This window comes from Polyodon spathula, chromosome 3 (assembly GCF_017654505.1).
Source record: "Polyodon spathula isolate WHYD16114869_AA chromosome 3, ASM1765450v1, whole genome shotgun sequence".
Classification (NCBI taxonomy): Eukaryota; Metazoa; Chordata; class Actinopteri; order Acipenseriformes; family Polyodontidae; genus Polyodon; species Polyodon spathula.
The window spans coordinates 67,711,870-67,729,906 of record NC_054536.1 but is presented as its reverse complement, the minus strand read 5'-3'; the positions used below and the strand labels follow the sequence as shown (position 1 = coordinate 67,729,906).

Here is an 18,037-nt window from a genome sequence, read left to right as displayed (position 1 = left end):
TAGTCATCCAAACACCAATCCACGAGAAGACAGATGTGTTCACAACAATGGCTGCCTAGACAGAGTTGGGGGAACGCATTACTTGTGTAACACGTTACTGTAATAGTATTTCAATAACGAGGTATTATAACACGTTCAATTTATACATTATATTACATTATATTATTTTTTTCAGTAGAAACAAAAAACAAGTAATAAGTTTCCTTTCTCAGCAATGTGCCCAACACTGTGCCTAGAGTTGTGGAGACCTGCACACTCGCGCTGCCCTCCTTTACCAAAATGGCAGTCTCCAAGTGTAATAGATATCACGGTCCAGCCGAATCTAGTAAAGGAAACCCTCGGCTGAGTAAACTCCCTCTAGCATTGGGAGGTTGAACTACAGACTGGACCCCTTTTAGCCCATCACATTTATAATAAAATGTGGATATACAATCATGACAATTAAAATGTGGCAAATAATATCATACAATGGATAGTTCTAGATAGAAATCACTGTGCAACAGATATGCTGCACTACATAATGTTGCAACATTATTTGCAGGCAGCTCCCTATATGACCTCTAAAAGCTCAAAGCCATTACCTGTTTGTAAGATAAAAACGAATTCAATCACAGACTGCACAAAAACAAATTCATCTCTGTTCTGGCTGACAACATGCATTCAAGGCCACGGGATTTAAAAATAGCTGTGTCAAGGTAGGAGAGAAGTCATGGGGGTGGAGGGGGGAAGTGGCTCTTTCTGTGCTTATAAACAGAAGCAACTACTCTCCTTATACAGATTTTTAAAGCTGCAGTGTACCACAATTCTGTGCATGTCTTCACTAAACTTTAAATTCTGTTTCTTTACTCCCACAATTTAGCCTCCTGTAGAGAACACTTTGTTTTATTCATTTTTATGTTGACTGTGTCAATCAGTTTTGTTTGATTTCCCCAAAGGCAGCTTTTAACTAAGGATAAGGACAGGTTAAGCCTCCTTGAAAAATGCAAGCCACTTGGCTCCTGTGACAAATTGTAGCAGAAGAAGGGTAAGAATGACATCCTTAACGTTTGTTATAGATCAGAAAGCAATCGGGAATTATATGTTTTACATAGCCTAGATCATTTTTTACATAAATTAGTAAATAGATAAATACAACATATGTGGCTATAGACCAGTTAACAGCATTAAGGGGATATAGAAAATTGCATAACAATCTTTTATGGTTATAATACAATCCTAGACCTAATTGAAATGCTACGGCCTAAAGAACCAGAAATTGAACACCACAGCAATCTACTGTTTATAGTGGTTTTTTTTGTTGTTGTTGTTGTTTTTTTTTAAATAGAGCAGACACTCAATTATCGTTGATCTTATGCCAACAATTATTTGTGTGTGAATGTGCATTTTACTTGTGCAACTTTGTGACTTGTCTTCTCATTTCATCTTGTTTATCATGATTTTTTAAATTTTTTTTTAGAAAAATTGATTGTCTGTTTCCAATTTAAGTTTGCAAAAAATAATGTTTGATGGCAATTGGTTGCACCTGTACCAAAAATCTGACAGTGTACCACCTTAAATGTGACAACATATCACTTTCTGACATTACACAGGTCAAGTTTTGGTACATGTACCACATTCTGATGATGTACCACTTTCTAACAGTACACCGGCTCTGTCTGTAGTGAGAGGGGTAGCGGGAGATCTAGAATGGCTCTTATGTGATAGTTTAGCCTGTAAAATGAATATCCAGTTCTTTGTTAGCTGTGAGACTGGGATTATTTAGCCAATGGAATACATGCCCAATTCTCAGTATTTGAACTCCACTGGAGGTGAGATTGAGGACTCGCTAGATTTTGTTTTTTGTTTAGTTGGGGCTCCGATTTATTGATTTGAATATTTCATTGACCGAGTCCTCAACCAGATCTCCAATTCACCAATGTGACTAACTGGATTGTTTTATTCTGCTTAGATACCTTTCAGTGCTTTACAACCTGTGATGCTGATTTGTGAACAATGGTGTATAATTGGTGTAGCTGATGTTAACTAATGTGCCTAATATTTTACGAAGCCCTGGGGAAAAAAAAGGATCCATTTAATATATTCTATTTTTGTATATGCAAAAAGCATGTTTTGTCTTGTAAATAAAAATATTATACTCCATTTTGCTTGTCCTCTGGCATACTCGGATTACTGCACGGCATGGTTGTGGCTGAGCCTGAGCTTAGTGGCCCTCGCTATAACTGTGCACACCCCTAACTGGTTGGGCTTCATTCTGTCTCCCTGTTACATAATAAATAAGTCTGATGTTATAAGGAGCCCTTAAGCCAATTGGACTGCCTTGAAACAACAAAGGGCACAATGAACTTAAGCTTTTTCACCATTGCAAACTAACTACTGCTCCAGGCTCAATACCCTGCTCAGTTGACAAGGTTCAGATTCCTTGCATAACATTGCCTTGTGATGTTGCCTTATACATGTAGTTCATTGTGGGTGGTCGAGGACACTGTGTAGATGGTGTAAGGAAATAAACAAAGTACAGGGTTTAAGGAAAACAAAAGGGTGGTGCGATGATTGAACAAAAATACAGTTTAAGAAAAATCAGCAACCAGGTTTCTGAACAGTCCCTGAGTGATGTGGCGGTCCATCTCAGTTTCTGTCACCATTATAAGGTTCAGCTGTGTTTCATGCTGGTACAATCAGTAACGCACCTCATCGCCATAGTCTCCTGCTGCTTTTCAGTTCCAAGAACTGAGAGCAGGGTTTCCAGAGTTTTTCCAGGATTTCCAGGGTTTTTTTTTCTTAAAAATGCCAACCTTGTTATTTAAAACAAGCCTAAAACAACTCTAGCCACTTACCATTTCCGGTCACATATGACATACTTTTTAACCAATCAGAATACTCGGTTCGGAATGCATTAAACTAAGTTTGTAATATACTGTATGTCTGAAATAGCCACACACAAAAAAAGTAGTTTCATTTTTTTTCATTCATTTCATTTTTATGCCGACGATACTGTTATATCTATCTCTCAAACAGGGTGACACCTCTGCTATGTAATTTCTAAACGAGTCACTCGTTAAAAGTACAGGTTAATACTATGTTTCCATCAGCCACTGGGACTGACTTGAAAGCGATTTAATTTGGGACTCTGTCAAACCCTGTCAGGATTGCAGGCTGGTAGAACTCAATCTCTTCAACATGCACAGATGGTGTCCAATAAACTTGACGCTAGTGGCAGGTTTTAAATCTCCGACAGCAGAAAAAAATGAAGGCTGTGAATATTTTATACCGTCAGGGATATATTGGAGGTTGATGAATTAATTAACAAATAGCAGTCATACAAAATAATATTATACTACAGGTGGGTAATGTCCAATTGCATATTAGATTGTAGATTGCAGCTTTACAGACTGATTTCATGGTGCAGATGGAAATGTGGCATAACAAAGTATGTTTGTAATAGAACATAAGATTAAGATTAGTTGAGGACTGCCATTCTCTTTATTGCACTAAAGGAGGTGGAGTAGTGTAGAAGAGCTACATCTTAACATTTTAGCACTGCTTTTGTCTAAAATAGCCTAAAGGCTTTTTCCTTATACAATGTTCTCTTTCTTGCTCTATAAATAGATCTATTTAAAGAAGATAATGAAACGTTATCAAAAGTAGTTACATGTTAGTACTGTACAAAAGCACCCTGTAGAAAAAAGGTGATCCACTCTTTTCTCTTTGGGTACAGTTATTTCCAGAGCAGCTCACTTTGACTGAACTTGATAGGCCAATAAAATATAAACAATTTCTCTTTCTACAGCCTCGATGTACTAGCTTTTAAAAATGTCTAATCTTAATCTCTAATGGTTGTTTTTTAAAAAACTATTTTTGAATATAAAAATTGATTAATTGATTGATTAATTCTCGTTAAGTTTAGGGCCAATAAAATCTAAAGTAATGATAATATAAACAACATGTTTATGGATTATCGAAATGACTGGTAATCAAACCTAAACCATTTTTTAAATTTTTTTTTTTTTTACAGATGAGAGTGGTTCCAGCATTAAAATAGATACTGGATACTACCATTAATATGATACAGCCATCTGAATTGTATTTGTATAGTATGGCTTGTGTCAGAGAGACTGTATTAGATGGAATGAAGTCACACTAAGATTAAGTATATGGTTGAATTATTCTTATTTAACTATATATTATTACAAAATACAGAGCAGGCTGATGTTCGATTTTATACAATATTTTCATCAGCTTGTAGGCCTCTACCAATAATGTGGCATAATTGAAGAAGTTTACCTCTCTACGTTATCATCTGAGTTACAGTATGGCATTGCTCGATGCAGTAATATATAATCCCCTACTACTGAAAAGCAACAGGAGCGTTCTTATTCCAGTTTGTCATACAATATTGCATAACAGTTTTCAACACCTCCCTACATAAAAAACTACATTTGGGAAATGTAAGCAAACTAGAGTTAGCTTACTGTACATTTTCCAACTGTAGTTTTATACACAATCTCAAAGTGTGGGAGGAAACACTTTGGTGCAGCTTTGTAAAAAATATTGGCAAAATTATTTATTTTTCTTGTTTGAACTTAACCAAAAGCATCACACAATACAGTTGTTAATTGAGTGTGCTGCTTTTTTGTTGTATAAGACCTACAATCAAACTTAACTGAGAGCATTACTGAATACAGCATTGTGCCAAGTATAAAGCCAGTATCATCCAGAAAACAAGAACTGGGTAACAGCCATCTTAGGTCACAGGTCAAAGTTAATGTGTACTAGTAGTTTTTCCCTGAGGAGTTTTCAGTACAATATGAATATGAACGTTGCATCTCAAAAGGTTTATGAGACGTTAAAAGTTGAAGTGGCAGTGGCAGCTGGTTGACATAATATAATCTTCCCTCATAAAAATATTAAAGATATCCGCCTCTACTTACATAATTAAAATAAGGCCATAGTCTGTCATATTATCTCAAGTTTATTTCCTCACCTGTTTTATTCCCTAAACCTTAAATCTTATAGGAGTTGCCTATTCTTGTCTTTGCTATATGAATGGCTTCATCCTTATTGTCCCCCATTTGGATGTTTGCAACTTTACATTTGTAGTATCTTATTTCCCTACTTCTAAGCTGATATAAAGCAAAAATGACCATATTTACTTTGCTGTAAAATTGTAAATGTCCCATCTATTGCTTAAGAGATCTTCCCCTCCTGTCTCCATTAAAAAAGGCCAGTTATGTTTTGTTGCGGAACTAAATTATTTTGCACTGTTATGTTCCTGTCAGAGGAGGCTCCTTATAGCAGACATATATATATATATACATATATACACACACACACACACACACACATACACACACACACATATATATATATATATATATATATATATATATATATATATATATATATATATATATATATATATATATATATATATATATGTATGTCTGTATGTATATATTGCAGTGTAGCATTAAAATATAATCATTTTCAATAAGAGGTTTATTTGTACCAAGGGAAGCAAGTCTTTCTAGCTGTTATTAACCACAGTACTGGAAGCAGCTGAAGATGTAGTCTGAGAAATGATTTTAATTGGAAGAGACCAGACCCTTTTTTTTTTCCTCACAGGAGGCTAGTTACCCTTGGGCTCCACTCACACCCTCCTGCCCCCCTGCTGCACTGAGTATGTCCGATTGAAGTGTTGAATAGCGGAAATTGTCCAATTTTTAATTTTAAAAAGTGATCAGAAAAAAAAAGGAAATCCATCATTACAGTAGAAACATTTTAAAAGACACAGCATATTTAAACAGCTCTTTTATTGTCCTGAGCAGACATTTTTCAAGGTAGAATGCAGGGTGACAGAGTTGATAGGTTGATTGTTTGCCATGCTAGATTACACTGAAAAACTTTATATAAAATCTAAAGGGAGACTACAACCAAAATTTCTAAATTCTAACAAGAACAGATTGCTTGACTGGGGGTACAGTTAACAACTGTCTTTATTGCTGGCTCCTGTTTACTGTTTACTGTGGTAGTTTGCTCACATGGTTTTACTGATTTTAAAAACCTGGATCAGCTATAAATCGTTACAGCAAGTCGAAAGACCATATCAATACTGAAGTTAAACTTCAACTTTTGTGGCAGGTTTGCATTGAACATTATTGTGCATGTACAGCTTTTAAGCAATTCCCATTTCTAGGTCAAGGGCTCTCCCTGTGGCTGTGGGCCAGCTGAATCCATGGTCACACTTAATCCTCTGAAATAAATCAACTTTCCATTGAAATTCCCAGCTTGCCAGTTCCAACACAAACAGAAATGTGCACAGCACTCGCTCTACTCTTAGCTCTTCTGAGTAAAGACTAGCAGACAGAGGGGTGGAGGAAGGCAGCCAGACAAACAATGGATTTGGGATTAAACAGATGTTATTCCCAGTAATCCCTCTTGTGTAATGTTATATTGTAAACGGAGTGTCCTTGTACAGTATTCCATAGCACAATTGGCTTTACTTGTTGATACAGTGACAAGCTCTAACAGCAATGCTTCTGTATTTGTCTGGCTGGCTCAATATAATTCAAACAGCTCTTTAAACTGACTTGTATACGCTAAAACAATTGTGTTGAAATGGAAAAGGAATTGTATTATTTGCACTTACAACTACCACCATGAGGCCCAATACCTACACCTAATTAGGAATTCCAGCTAATGTCAAACACATTTCTGATATGTTTATGTTGGATGTCTAGACACAGAAAGGATCATGGTTATACCTATTTCCTGGCACTTTATGAGTCTCTGCTGGTTTACATATAGCTCAATGACTGGTGAAAAACGAAACAATAAGTGTAACGACATTAGCTTGTTATAAACCTCATTACCCAAAACAGTGTGCATTTGTAGTTAGTAGTTGATATAGCTTTCCACACACAGAACCTAATCAATCTAAGACTGCCTTGCCGGCAATCAAATACTGACACTTAATTGTATAGTGAAGTATTTGTCAGTTTGCTTTTAAACTAACCAAACCCCTTTATATTTCCACTGAGCTGTTACTGCACACCATGCCAATCATTCGGACAGCCCCATTTCTCCTGTGAGCAACCATTGGTGGTTGTTATAGATATAAGCAGACCAGTAAAATAATAATCAGCACAAATTCTATAATGTGATATGTTTTGCAAGTTATGTCATGATGCCAACCAACAGCAGCTAAACACTACTTATTATTCTTCAGAATATCTAAAGGTGGTTTAAAGTACACAGAGTTAAAAAAATTTTAATAATTAAAGACACTCACATTTTGTTACCTACCACTCCTTCAACATATCTGCACTGCTACACTGCTTGTGGGTGTGCCTGGAATCCATGCAAAACCTGCGAGTCACTGGAAAAGCAACAGTTGGTTACTGAGTACTTGCTTCTGTGAGTTTTGAAGGAACTCAGACTCTCAGAAGCTGCACATGGTACAGTAATACCTTGGGTCTTTACAGTGATCGGTACTATATTATTTATCTTTTTCTCACCTTTGAGCTTCACCAAATACAAGCTGAGCAGAAATATAGTAACTTCTTAAGTACCATGTACTAAAATGTATAATGTTATATGCAAAAATGTATACAATACAAAAGTTGCAAATGTCCACAAGAATGTTAGTGAGTGTGCTTGTTGTTGTGTTTGGCTATAGGTGTTGGTAAACACTCCAAATAGGATGGATGTGATCAAGCCAGAGCCCAGCATGGCATGTAGGGGAGCTATACTGTTGGAGCTGCTATCCTGATGAGCTACAAAAGATAGAAGTCTAGAGACCACTGGATCGCATTTGTCCTGGTTCTGCATTAGAACTAGAAGAGCAACCCTATTTTTTCTTTATCCTGCTAGGTAACTGAGAACCATTGCTATAGACTAATGCAAATGTAATAATCTGTAGCAGGTCACTTAGGTCCAGAATCACTCTCTTTTCATTGATTTTGGTGAGCTGTTATGTGTTAAATATCCAGAAGGTAGCCTTTATGAATTTTTGGTTTTAGAAGATACAGACCTAATGCTTTGAGATAATGGCTTCATGCTAGGTATACAACTGGATCTATAATTCTCTAGGACTATGTCAAGTTCTATCATAGACATTGTGCAATATAAAAACACCTTTTTGTAGCAGTAATTTGTTGCTGCAATCCCAGATATCTTAGAGACTATTTGAGATATGGGTTTAATTTTTGCAGACTGAACACTGCATGCAAAATGACTTAGTGACCTGGACTTTGACCTCTGATCCAATATTAGTGCCATATTGAGGTCATGTGCTAGTATAGATAGTACACTGAGTTAAACTCTTGAACCCTTTCAGTGCTTTTTACGAGAGGTCTCAAGACATTACTGTTTTTCCTAATGTGCCAAACATATTTAACAGTATGCAAACTACAGAAAAAATTAAACGTTGTCTCTTTAGAAAACACAACACCTCCATATAGCCATGCGGGTTCCCATTTATATATTTTTATTATTTTAGTAGATGTGCTTATCCAAGGCAACTTACATTATTTATTTATTTATTTTTTTACATACAGTTATCCATTTATACAGTTAGGTTTTTACTGAAACAATCTAGGGAAAGTACCTTGCTTAAGGGTAAGGCAGCAGTGTCCCCCTCCTGGGATTGAACCCACAACTCTCCACGCAAGAGCCCTATCCACTACTCTACACTGCTGCCATATTTGTTCAGGGAAATTTAAATGTGAATTGGAACAAACCCCCCTGTCGCTCCCACCCAAAAGAAAAACAGTTCTAGTTTCTATGACTCTCAAATTAGCTCTATGGTATCACTTCTAATTCTGATTGTGTATGACTAAGCACTTGTATACAGCTCCAGTGTTTATTTATAGTTGTAAAATGAATGTAATGAGACAAATAAGCACTGCACATTCCCTCTGGTTTCAATATAGGCAGATAATGCACTGGAGAGTCTTAATCAGAACACAGCCTCCAGAGAACACAGTGACAGACACAAATGTGTTCATCTATATTCATTAGTACTACTCTGCTTTCATGTGAATGTTAGCTGTCTTTTCCTTAGTGCTGCTGTTGCTTTCTCAGGGAAACCTTTACAGATCTAAAAGAAAAAAAGGCTTTGTGAGGAGCTGTTATCTCAGAAAGTAGTACAGTTCACATAAGCAAGTGCTTTTGAAAATATTCAGGGTCAGGTGTAAGTGAAGTTGCAGGATAAAAGGAAAATCTTTGGATAAGCAGAAATACTGCTGTATATATTCAAATGGCTGGCCGACCTTTCACTGTAGCTCATGTTAGGTGCCTATTCCTAAGATTAGATTTTAATAAAAGCACTGCATTATTTTAGCAGCTTTTTAAAATTACTAAATAACACAATGAACAAAACAACTGATAAAGGTAGCAACAGATTTTTTTTGTGCATTTTATCATTAAATTAATTGTAGATGCTACCATAAATCGGATCTGCTACATTTAAGTATTAAATGTGTAAAATGTCATAGCAAATATGTATTTTTGTTTTAAAACATAGTAATACTTTATGTTAAAGCCAGTTTTCTGTTTCTTAGCCTTGTTTGCAGGATCCTGGACCATTTCACACTTTCTGGACTCAGTTCAACAATGTATTCTGGGTCAAAGCATGTTACTGGCTGAAAGCAGGTCAGTCAATGGAGAAAGCAGCTGGTTGGAATAGAAGATTATTGAAGGGGTAGGGACAATTTTACCCTTTTGATGAAATTACCAAGTAAGTGCAACACTAACTAAAAGCATGGCTGGCAAACTAGAATTGTTTTAACTAAGTGTCGTACAGGTATCATGTTTTAATTATGTTTTGGAGGCCTATGTAACACATAGAAGTGTAAATGTGATTTATGGTAGAATCACATTAAATATTGTGCACAGTTATAACAGTTTTTGTTATATGTCACTTTTGAAAAGCCACGAGTAGGATAGAAGTGTCAGTAATTCAAATGTAATTCAAAGTATGTACTGTAATTTTGATGGGTATTGTCCCATTCAGTTTTTGAATTTGTGTTTATTTTATGCTAAATATCTTGTAATATGGTTAAACATGACTTCACATATCATATACTTTACAGACTTAATTCTAAGCTTTCTTCCTACACCAGTCTTGTTCCTGTTTCAAGTTGAGACACAAGACTGGTCATCAAGTTTTGCAGCTAATTTTGGATTACGGAGATGCTGTTTATCAATGCACAACCACAACTGCAAAACCGACAATGAAGATGTTATATATGCAGTTCATTGACCCATAATTGTGTTATGTATAAAAAAAATATTTATTTTCTTTTAATTCCTGTAGATACTATGGGACACATTTTCAAATACACTATTCTTGAAATCACTCCAATTTTTTTGAAAAGAGAAAGACTTCTACATGTTTTACAACAAAGTCATTTTCATTAAGGTTTTTTGGGAACACCCATGTGGTTTGTTTCTCAATTAACATGGAATTTTCTCCTTTCAAATAATAGGAGATAATTACCACAATGTATTTAATATTACACACACTGCTTTGCAAATTTAGAAGCATTGTGGCACACTATATACAAAATGTGCATTATATACCACTATTGCCACTATTACTCGAGTGTAGTTTACATTTTTATCATAAGTAACAACCTAAAAGAACACTTCTTTCAGCAGCCAGCAAAAACAGTCAATCCTTTGTTTAAAACCAAAGGTGTTGGGATGATTTTATAACAAGTGTACAGTTTATGCTCAGTTGATACATTGATAATATAGTATATAGTGGTTTGGTCATATTTGAAGTGTCCACACACTTCCTGGTTTCTACCACATTGCTACATCATTTCATATGCATAAAGGACACAAGATGCCAGATACCAGGAGTACAGCAATCAAGTGTTTAAACTAACATTTTTTGTTTCTTAAAAAGCCCAAATTTGAGAATTCCCCTATAAATAAAATAAGTTACATAACTAACATGCAGATTGTCCCAGTTAGGGTGTCCCTGAACTGGCTTATCATGGAAGGGCGAGCCAGTCTACAGTGTGGTAGTGCCCTGCAATGGAGTTTCCTGATTGGGGACTGAAGTTCTGATATTTCTAATTGTTTATAATAACACATAGTTTAAAAGCCACATTCAAAAACAACACTTGAGTGTTAATGCTCACTTAAGCTTGCTTGCCCATTGTGAAAAACCATTAACCTGGCACACTTAAGTGGGCACTAACACTCAAGTTCTGTTTCTGAATATGACCACAAGAGTGACTTAATGTGCATAATTGTCATTGCAGATGTGAGTCTGGAGGAGGGTGATTGTAAAATACAGGAATTAACAGAACTCTTCTCTCATCCCAAACTCCACAGAGGGGTCAGGAGCATCAGTCTTTATAGCACTTACTCACAAGTCCCTCTTACAGTCTGTCTGAGCAGAGAATGCATAAACAAGGTGTCAAGATGTATGAGTTGTGGTCTTTTGCAGTAAGAACTTGCTTCATATTAAAACTGCCTTTTTACCTGTATATGTTAAAGAGCTCTGTGGCAACTTGTTGCGAAAGGCACTATACTAAATAAAGATTTGATTGATTGAACTGTAACATTTTTTAAATAAAATAAAAACTTTCTTGCTAGTTTTGTAACTTTACCAGTTTGTTCTTCTTTTTACAAAATAAATAAATACACTATCCAAGTCTCCTTTAGAACTGTGCTGCTTTTATAAAAAACAAAACAAAACAAAAAAAACCTCAGTCTTTCTTTTCATGCTGGGGTGTGATATAAGCACAGCCAGTAAAAAAAGTTTCTGTATCAAAAAGTTCTTTTCACTTCCTCAATCCACCCAGCTGCAGGCTGGGAGTGTAAGTTAAGGACAGTGTAGTACATGTTGTATTGTCCTCTGTGTTGACAGATGGCTGCAATGCTTCACACACACCTTTTTTATATTACTATAACAATTTGCGTCAGCCCTTGAATGCATCGTGGAGTCCTCTTTCGCTGAACAAGAATTTGCACGGCTTTGAACTTTAAAGAGACAGCGCATGTGTCTGCCTTATCTTGTCCAGTTTTTACACATTTAACAGCATTGTAAGCCAACACTGAATATAGTAGCTCAATATGTGTCTCTGTAAAATGCGTCTTTGAAAATCGAGGTCCCTTTTAAATGCCCAATTTGTTTCCTGTGCTAAACAGAGCTTGATGATGTTTGTTTATAACCTACTAATTCTGCAAGTAGTAGGAGGAGCATTATTATTTGGAGCAGGTTGGGTGGGAGAATGCTCTCACTGTGGTGATTTAGCAAGCCAGGGGTCTTTCTAAAAAAAAAGAAGAATGCACAGAAGGTTAAGCTGATAAACAGATACCAAAGGATTTGAATTTAATGTAAACTTGATGATTGGTGCTTTACAAAAGAAATCTGAAGTTGTCATTTCAGACATTATCCTTGCTTCACAGGGCTGCTTGGAAAGGTGATTTCCAATTTCTTACTACTTTTATGGACCTGTAAATAAAGAAGAGCTACATTTATATTGCTGCATTTTTAATAGCCAGATGGTTCTAGGAGAGGAAAAGCATTTACTTTTAATCACATTCCATTAAAACCTTTACGATGAAAGCACCAACCACATTCGATACACCACATTATCACAACTGCTATTGATTACAGGGATGTTTTTATTTTTACTGCTTCACTGTCAGCACTGTAAAAATTTGTAGGTTTTGTAGATATGTTTTATCAGACGACTACTGGTCTCCGAGTAGATGACAAAACAAAAAAACTGGTTTAGATTACTAGAATGTACGCATGGTAATTTTCTGCCCCAGGCTAATTTTCTGTCTTGCTTTAAAACTGTAGATTATACTCTTTGCTCATCTTTACTTTTTTAGAGAAGTGTAATGAGTTGCTTACTGACATGATTTATCCTTGGCAATTTTTTATTTTAATTTAAAAAATTTTTTTAATGTATATTCACCTACTGTGTGTGTCAAATAGCTGCCCTTTACATGTCTGTTCACATGGAGTTGCTTCCCACATGGTGCAATGCATTTGATTGAGAACATACCTTGCACATCCAACTTTCTTGAGGGACACAGTGAGAAATGGTCACAAATAGATATAAAAATCACTGTCTTGAAACCTACTGCCAGTGATTTGTCAGTTGTTCTTGCTTTAGGAACTTTTAAAGAAAGAAATGTATTATTGTTTGTATTATTTGTTTCTGGGTGTCTCTAGAAATATGCTACTGAAATCCAATAAACTGTCTGTATAGAATAAAAAAGTAATGTTGTGCTAACATTGGTCTAACTCTTAGCTGGCTGATCGCATTCAAGGTTTTCATTCTCCACAGCCTCCCTGACAGGCCACTAGCTTTTAGGATATCGTTATACTTCATAAATCAACTAACTCACAGCCAATCAAAAGGTTTCATTTTTGAAAATTCCAAACTGTCATTCTATATCTTTCTTCCTTCTCTTTTTTTTCAAAGAAATATATTTCAGTTATCCCCCACAGCTCTGTTAGAACACCTTAATCTTGATGTCAACACCCCCTGCCATTCAGTCTTGGGCCTCTTAAGAAAAAACTACAAGGAGTTGTTTGATGTGGACTAATGTCCACTGTGGACTAGGTAGAGACCGCCGAACACACTTATGACCTTAATTAGATTCAAATCAGGCCTTCACATGTGAAAGGTATGAGAAGTTAATGAATAAGCCTGCTACTTCTAACATTCTTCTTTCACAACACAAACTGTCTATTTACAGAATTTGTAAAGGTGATGCAACACAAGGCAGTTTTTAGGCAACTGTTGCAGTCATGCTACTGTACATCTGCCTAAGACATCAATTTTTTCAGTGGAGGAATAAGTGTAACATTAATCTTAAATGTACACATATTGACAGAAATATTTCAACAAAAATGGTTGTGTAATCCTCTGCGAAGGGTATCTAGGGGAGGCAGTCGTATATATATATGTCTTGTGGAAGAAAATAAATTGCTTCACCAGAGTCAAAATGGAAATAAAATCTAAAAACAAATGCATTTATATCAATAGTGACTTGTGAGAACATTACTGGTTGTTAAGCTTGTGTTAGGTCAATGTTTTAAAGCCATATACCTTTTCAATAAAATCTTTTTCAAGTTGGCAAAGACGTGTGAATTCTAAGTGCAGTAGTTCTCCAAAACAACCAGCAGAAGGAGCATTTTGCATGGCTAGGATAACAGGGTTTTCAGGCAGGGTGTGCTATAAAAGTCTGCTATGTACTTGCAGTTTATTGATTTTTTTTTTTTTTTATCAAGGGATGGTTAATGGTTAAATGGTTAATGTTCAGAGATAATCCCACAGGACAAGACATGGCCTGACTAGTAGAAACACCTGCAATAACATGGGTCATAGCTGGCACCATGTATTGTTCTGTTGCACATTGCATACTGGTGTTCAGCTCTGCTATGCTTTAGGTGGTGTTATTTTCAGACCTGTTTTATGTAACAAATAACCAATGTAGCCTCTAAGAAGCAGACATGCCCCGTTATGGTTTATCCAGATCCTTCACAGATGACCTTGGGAAAATTTTCATTTTTCAGCTACTATTAGGGCTGGGAATGATCAAAGCATACTTGCATTACGGTTCACCTCCCACTGCTCCTTGCCACATGCTTTTTCATAATATGCACCAACGATGACGTTATCTAAAATATTTTATTCTTTAATTTATACCTTATTCATTTTTATGTGACCATGGCTGATGAGCTGAGTTTTTAAAAAAAGGGTGAACTTTTACAAAAACCCCACCATAGCAACAATTAAAAGCATTTACCAGAGAACAAGGGAGGAGCCTCATACTCATGGCCTGTTCTATTCGGATGCAGATACATACAAGTACAATTACCTGAAAAAACACATGCCTTGCATTGTAGGAGTTTGCAAGTGCGGTATCTCTAATGCTGTGATCTCATTTCAGTTGTTACATCTTTCATTCTCTATTGTTCAATGTAAAAGTTAGTTCAACTTAGCTCTGCAGTTTAGAAAATATTTAAGTAAACTGCAGTACAGTATGCAAGATGCTGAACATGTCAGCACCCCTCTCACTCCCACTCCCCTCACAGCCCTTCAAAGCATTTAGTTTTGGTGTGAAACCAAAACTGACAAGATACAATTATAATAATAAATGATGACAGCATATTAAAAGGGTGTGGGCACCTTTTGGTTTTCCACAAGGCTATGTAATACAATCCTGCCATTCAATAAAAAGGTTTTATAATTATAATCTATAATTTTGTTTAATTCAGTAGAATTATTATATTTTTTATAATTTAACAGTAGAGTTTTAAGCAAAATTATAATTTTTCTTTAAATACAACTCACTTTGCAAAACACCCAGACACACCTATAAATATAGCACAGTTTCCTATCTTCCATCACAGGGCATAAGATTTCCATTTGAATTTGAATGTTTGTCATTTTGTTCAGTGGTATTTCCTGTCATTGTAATAATGGCCCTTGAAAACTTTTGCAATACAACTGCAACTCCCGCCCTTTCATCCTTAAATGAACGTTAACAAGCACTTACATACACACACTCATCTCCTGTAAAGTCTACTGATGTGACAAAGTTTCCTAAAAGTCCCGTAAAAACAATTACTTATTGAAAAGCCTCCATCACTGAAAGAGTTAAAGTTGGTTGGTGTATGTATGCATTAACCCCAGGCTCTCTTGCCTGCCTGGCAGGGTGTTGCCTTGTCTCCATCCCCTTCTTGGATGGAGTAGGATCCTTGAGCTATTGCACAGGCAGCTAACTGCTCCATATTCGGCTTCTATTACGAGAGAGAGAGAGAGAGAGAGAGAGAGAGAGAGAGAGAGAGAGAGAGAGAGAGAGAGAGAGAGAGAGAGAGAGAGAGAGAGAGAGAGAGAGAGAGAGAGAGAGAGAGAGAGAGAGAGAGAGAGAGAGAGAGAGACTCTCGGCACTGGGTAGGCTAGCTTTGCTGCAGACATCATTCTACTCGTGGAGAGGAGACAGACCAGAGAAACAACTCGGCAACAAGAAAGTCATTGCCGCCTTCTCACTGCATTACACACAGTAAGTCTGCTGTTTTGTTTACATTGATATGTTTACTCGAATCATCTACCCTACGACCACTCAGTCTCCAGAAGTAAGAAAAGGGCTCACTATTAAGAACAAGGTGTCATGCCGTTTTTTTTGTTTGTTTGTTTGTTTGTTTGTTTTTTTTTATTTCTTGTTTTAAATTATTATGTTTGACTTATATTGACAGTACATGACGAAGTCGCAGAGCTGTTTACTTTGCATTGCCGGGTGTCAGTCATTTTGCAGAGGTGCAGTCGTTTAGGTCAAAGAGAGCGGGTGGTGTGTAGAATAGCCGTCGAGTAGGAGTGCACAGAGCAGGGGCAGATGTTAGAACAAGGTTTTTCCTGTTTGTACTATTAGCGCTGTCCCGTCTACTCTAGTGGTTTTCGGGTCACATTATAGACGGTACCTCCAATGGAAAACACGAAGCTTTTTACCATGCATTGATTACTACAGCACCCGGCATTAAACGGGCCTGTTTCGTTAGCTTTTGATAAGTTTTAGTTTTGTAGCGTGGGCTACAAATGGTACACTCTAACTATCATTATGATGCGTATCTGGTAAATTATCTGTTACTGTACTGTATTGTTCAAGATGCTTTGGACATAGTAATGTAATGTTGTGTCTTGCAATGTGCGTTATGTAAAATAGCGACATTAACACGCATTGGAATGCAGACTATTGAATTTCTTTTTGTTCGTGCATATTTAATGTTTCTCATCATTTTTGGAAAATTTGTTTTCATAATAGTCTAGTACTTTAATGTAGTAAACACTTTGTTTAAATGTAGAGAGGGATAATGCTTTTCTACCAATGATGTCAGATAGCCCAGCGCTCAGGTTATGTGCAGGCTATTTATATTTTGTTTACAGTGAGAGCTGGTTGAATGCATCAGGGAATACTTCAAAACGGATTTTCATTAAAACACAGTGGTTGTATATGGCCCCGTTCTACTGCAAGCCAGAGAAAAAAAATGTCAGATAAAATTAAATAATAAAAAATACAGCCAATGCTATTAATTTGGTAATTTTACCCCATACAGAAAATAATATAGACGATTTTCAGTATGGTAACCACAGGTTCCCAAATATGGTATGTGCTTGCTAGTATTTTAGTAGGTCTTTAGTTGTTCCGTTTTTTATATAAATGCTATGGGTATTTTTTAAAGGTATAATGTCAATCTCATGTTTTGGTATGTTCTGTTACATAAAATGCAGACTAACCAAGTGTGCATTTTCAATTACTATCTTAATTTTGAACCAAGGCAGTCCTATTTTAAACAATTTAAAGCTTTAATTGATAGACATATGCCTTATTTTGTATGTTTACAAATGTATGGATTAAGTCTCATTATTAATCAGATCATTTTAAACACAAGGCTATTTCAGTTTACAGTGCTGCCATGCGTGTGTGTGTCTGTGTGTGAGAGTTTATTTTTCATGAATGGGAGTGAGAGTGAATTGAGACAGAAGACCATGCTTAAGTTCCAGCCATTGGGCTGTAGGTGAACTTGACAATTAGATATTGTATTTCATTATCACAAGCAAATTCTTCTGCTATCAGCGAGACTCTGTTCTGAATTGAAGAGGGTTTAAACGGATTGTTTCTGAGTGTAGAGAGCAGGATGATAGCAGGTTCCCTTGAAACCTCTCTGCCAGTCAGTCTCTCTCTCTCTCTCTCCTGCTCGCTCGCTCGCTCTCGCTCTTCCTGCATGTAGTTTCCTATCAGGGATTCAGACTCTCAGTGCACTTACTAGATCCATGATCAATGAGGCAATTAGATCTGGCTGCTATGGCAACATACAGTATTTATTCATCATTCAGGTGTGTTTTTCTTTTGAAAGGTCCACTGCTGATGTCTTGGGTACTCAAGTTACACAGGTTCTGCGTAGTAGTCTTGCTTACTCCCATATGTCATGCTCCTTTTGCCATGTGACAGTTAACCATTTGGTTGACTGCTGTTTTGCAATTACTACTTCCATCTA

General features: G+C 36.3%; 1 protein-coding gene and 1 long non-coding RNA gene across 2 annotated transcripts in view; both read left to right on the top strand.

Moving 5' to 3' along the window:
* Positions 1–773: 773 nt before the first annotated feature.
* LOC121308556 lies at positions 774–11,567 on the top strand. Its single transcript, XR_005948522.1, has 3 exons — positions 774–1,024; positions 9,561–9,700; positions 11,274–11,567. It is a non-coding gene; the product is annotated as an uncharacterized LOC121308556 (long non-coding RNA).
* Positions 11,568–15,945: 4,378 nt separating this feature from the next.
* The window catches only part of LOC121313343 (ataxin-1-like), a 139,579-nt gene continuing 137,487 nt past the window's right edge, over positions 15,946–18,037 (top strand). Inside the window, exon 1 of the mRNA XM_041245755.1 lies at positions 15,946–16,047. The gene's annotated coding sequence lies outside the window, so the exon portion shown is untranslated. The remainder of the gene's footprint in view (positions 16,048–18,037) is intronic.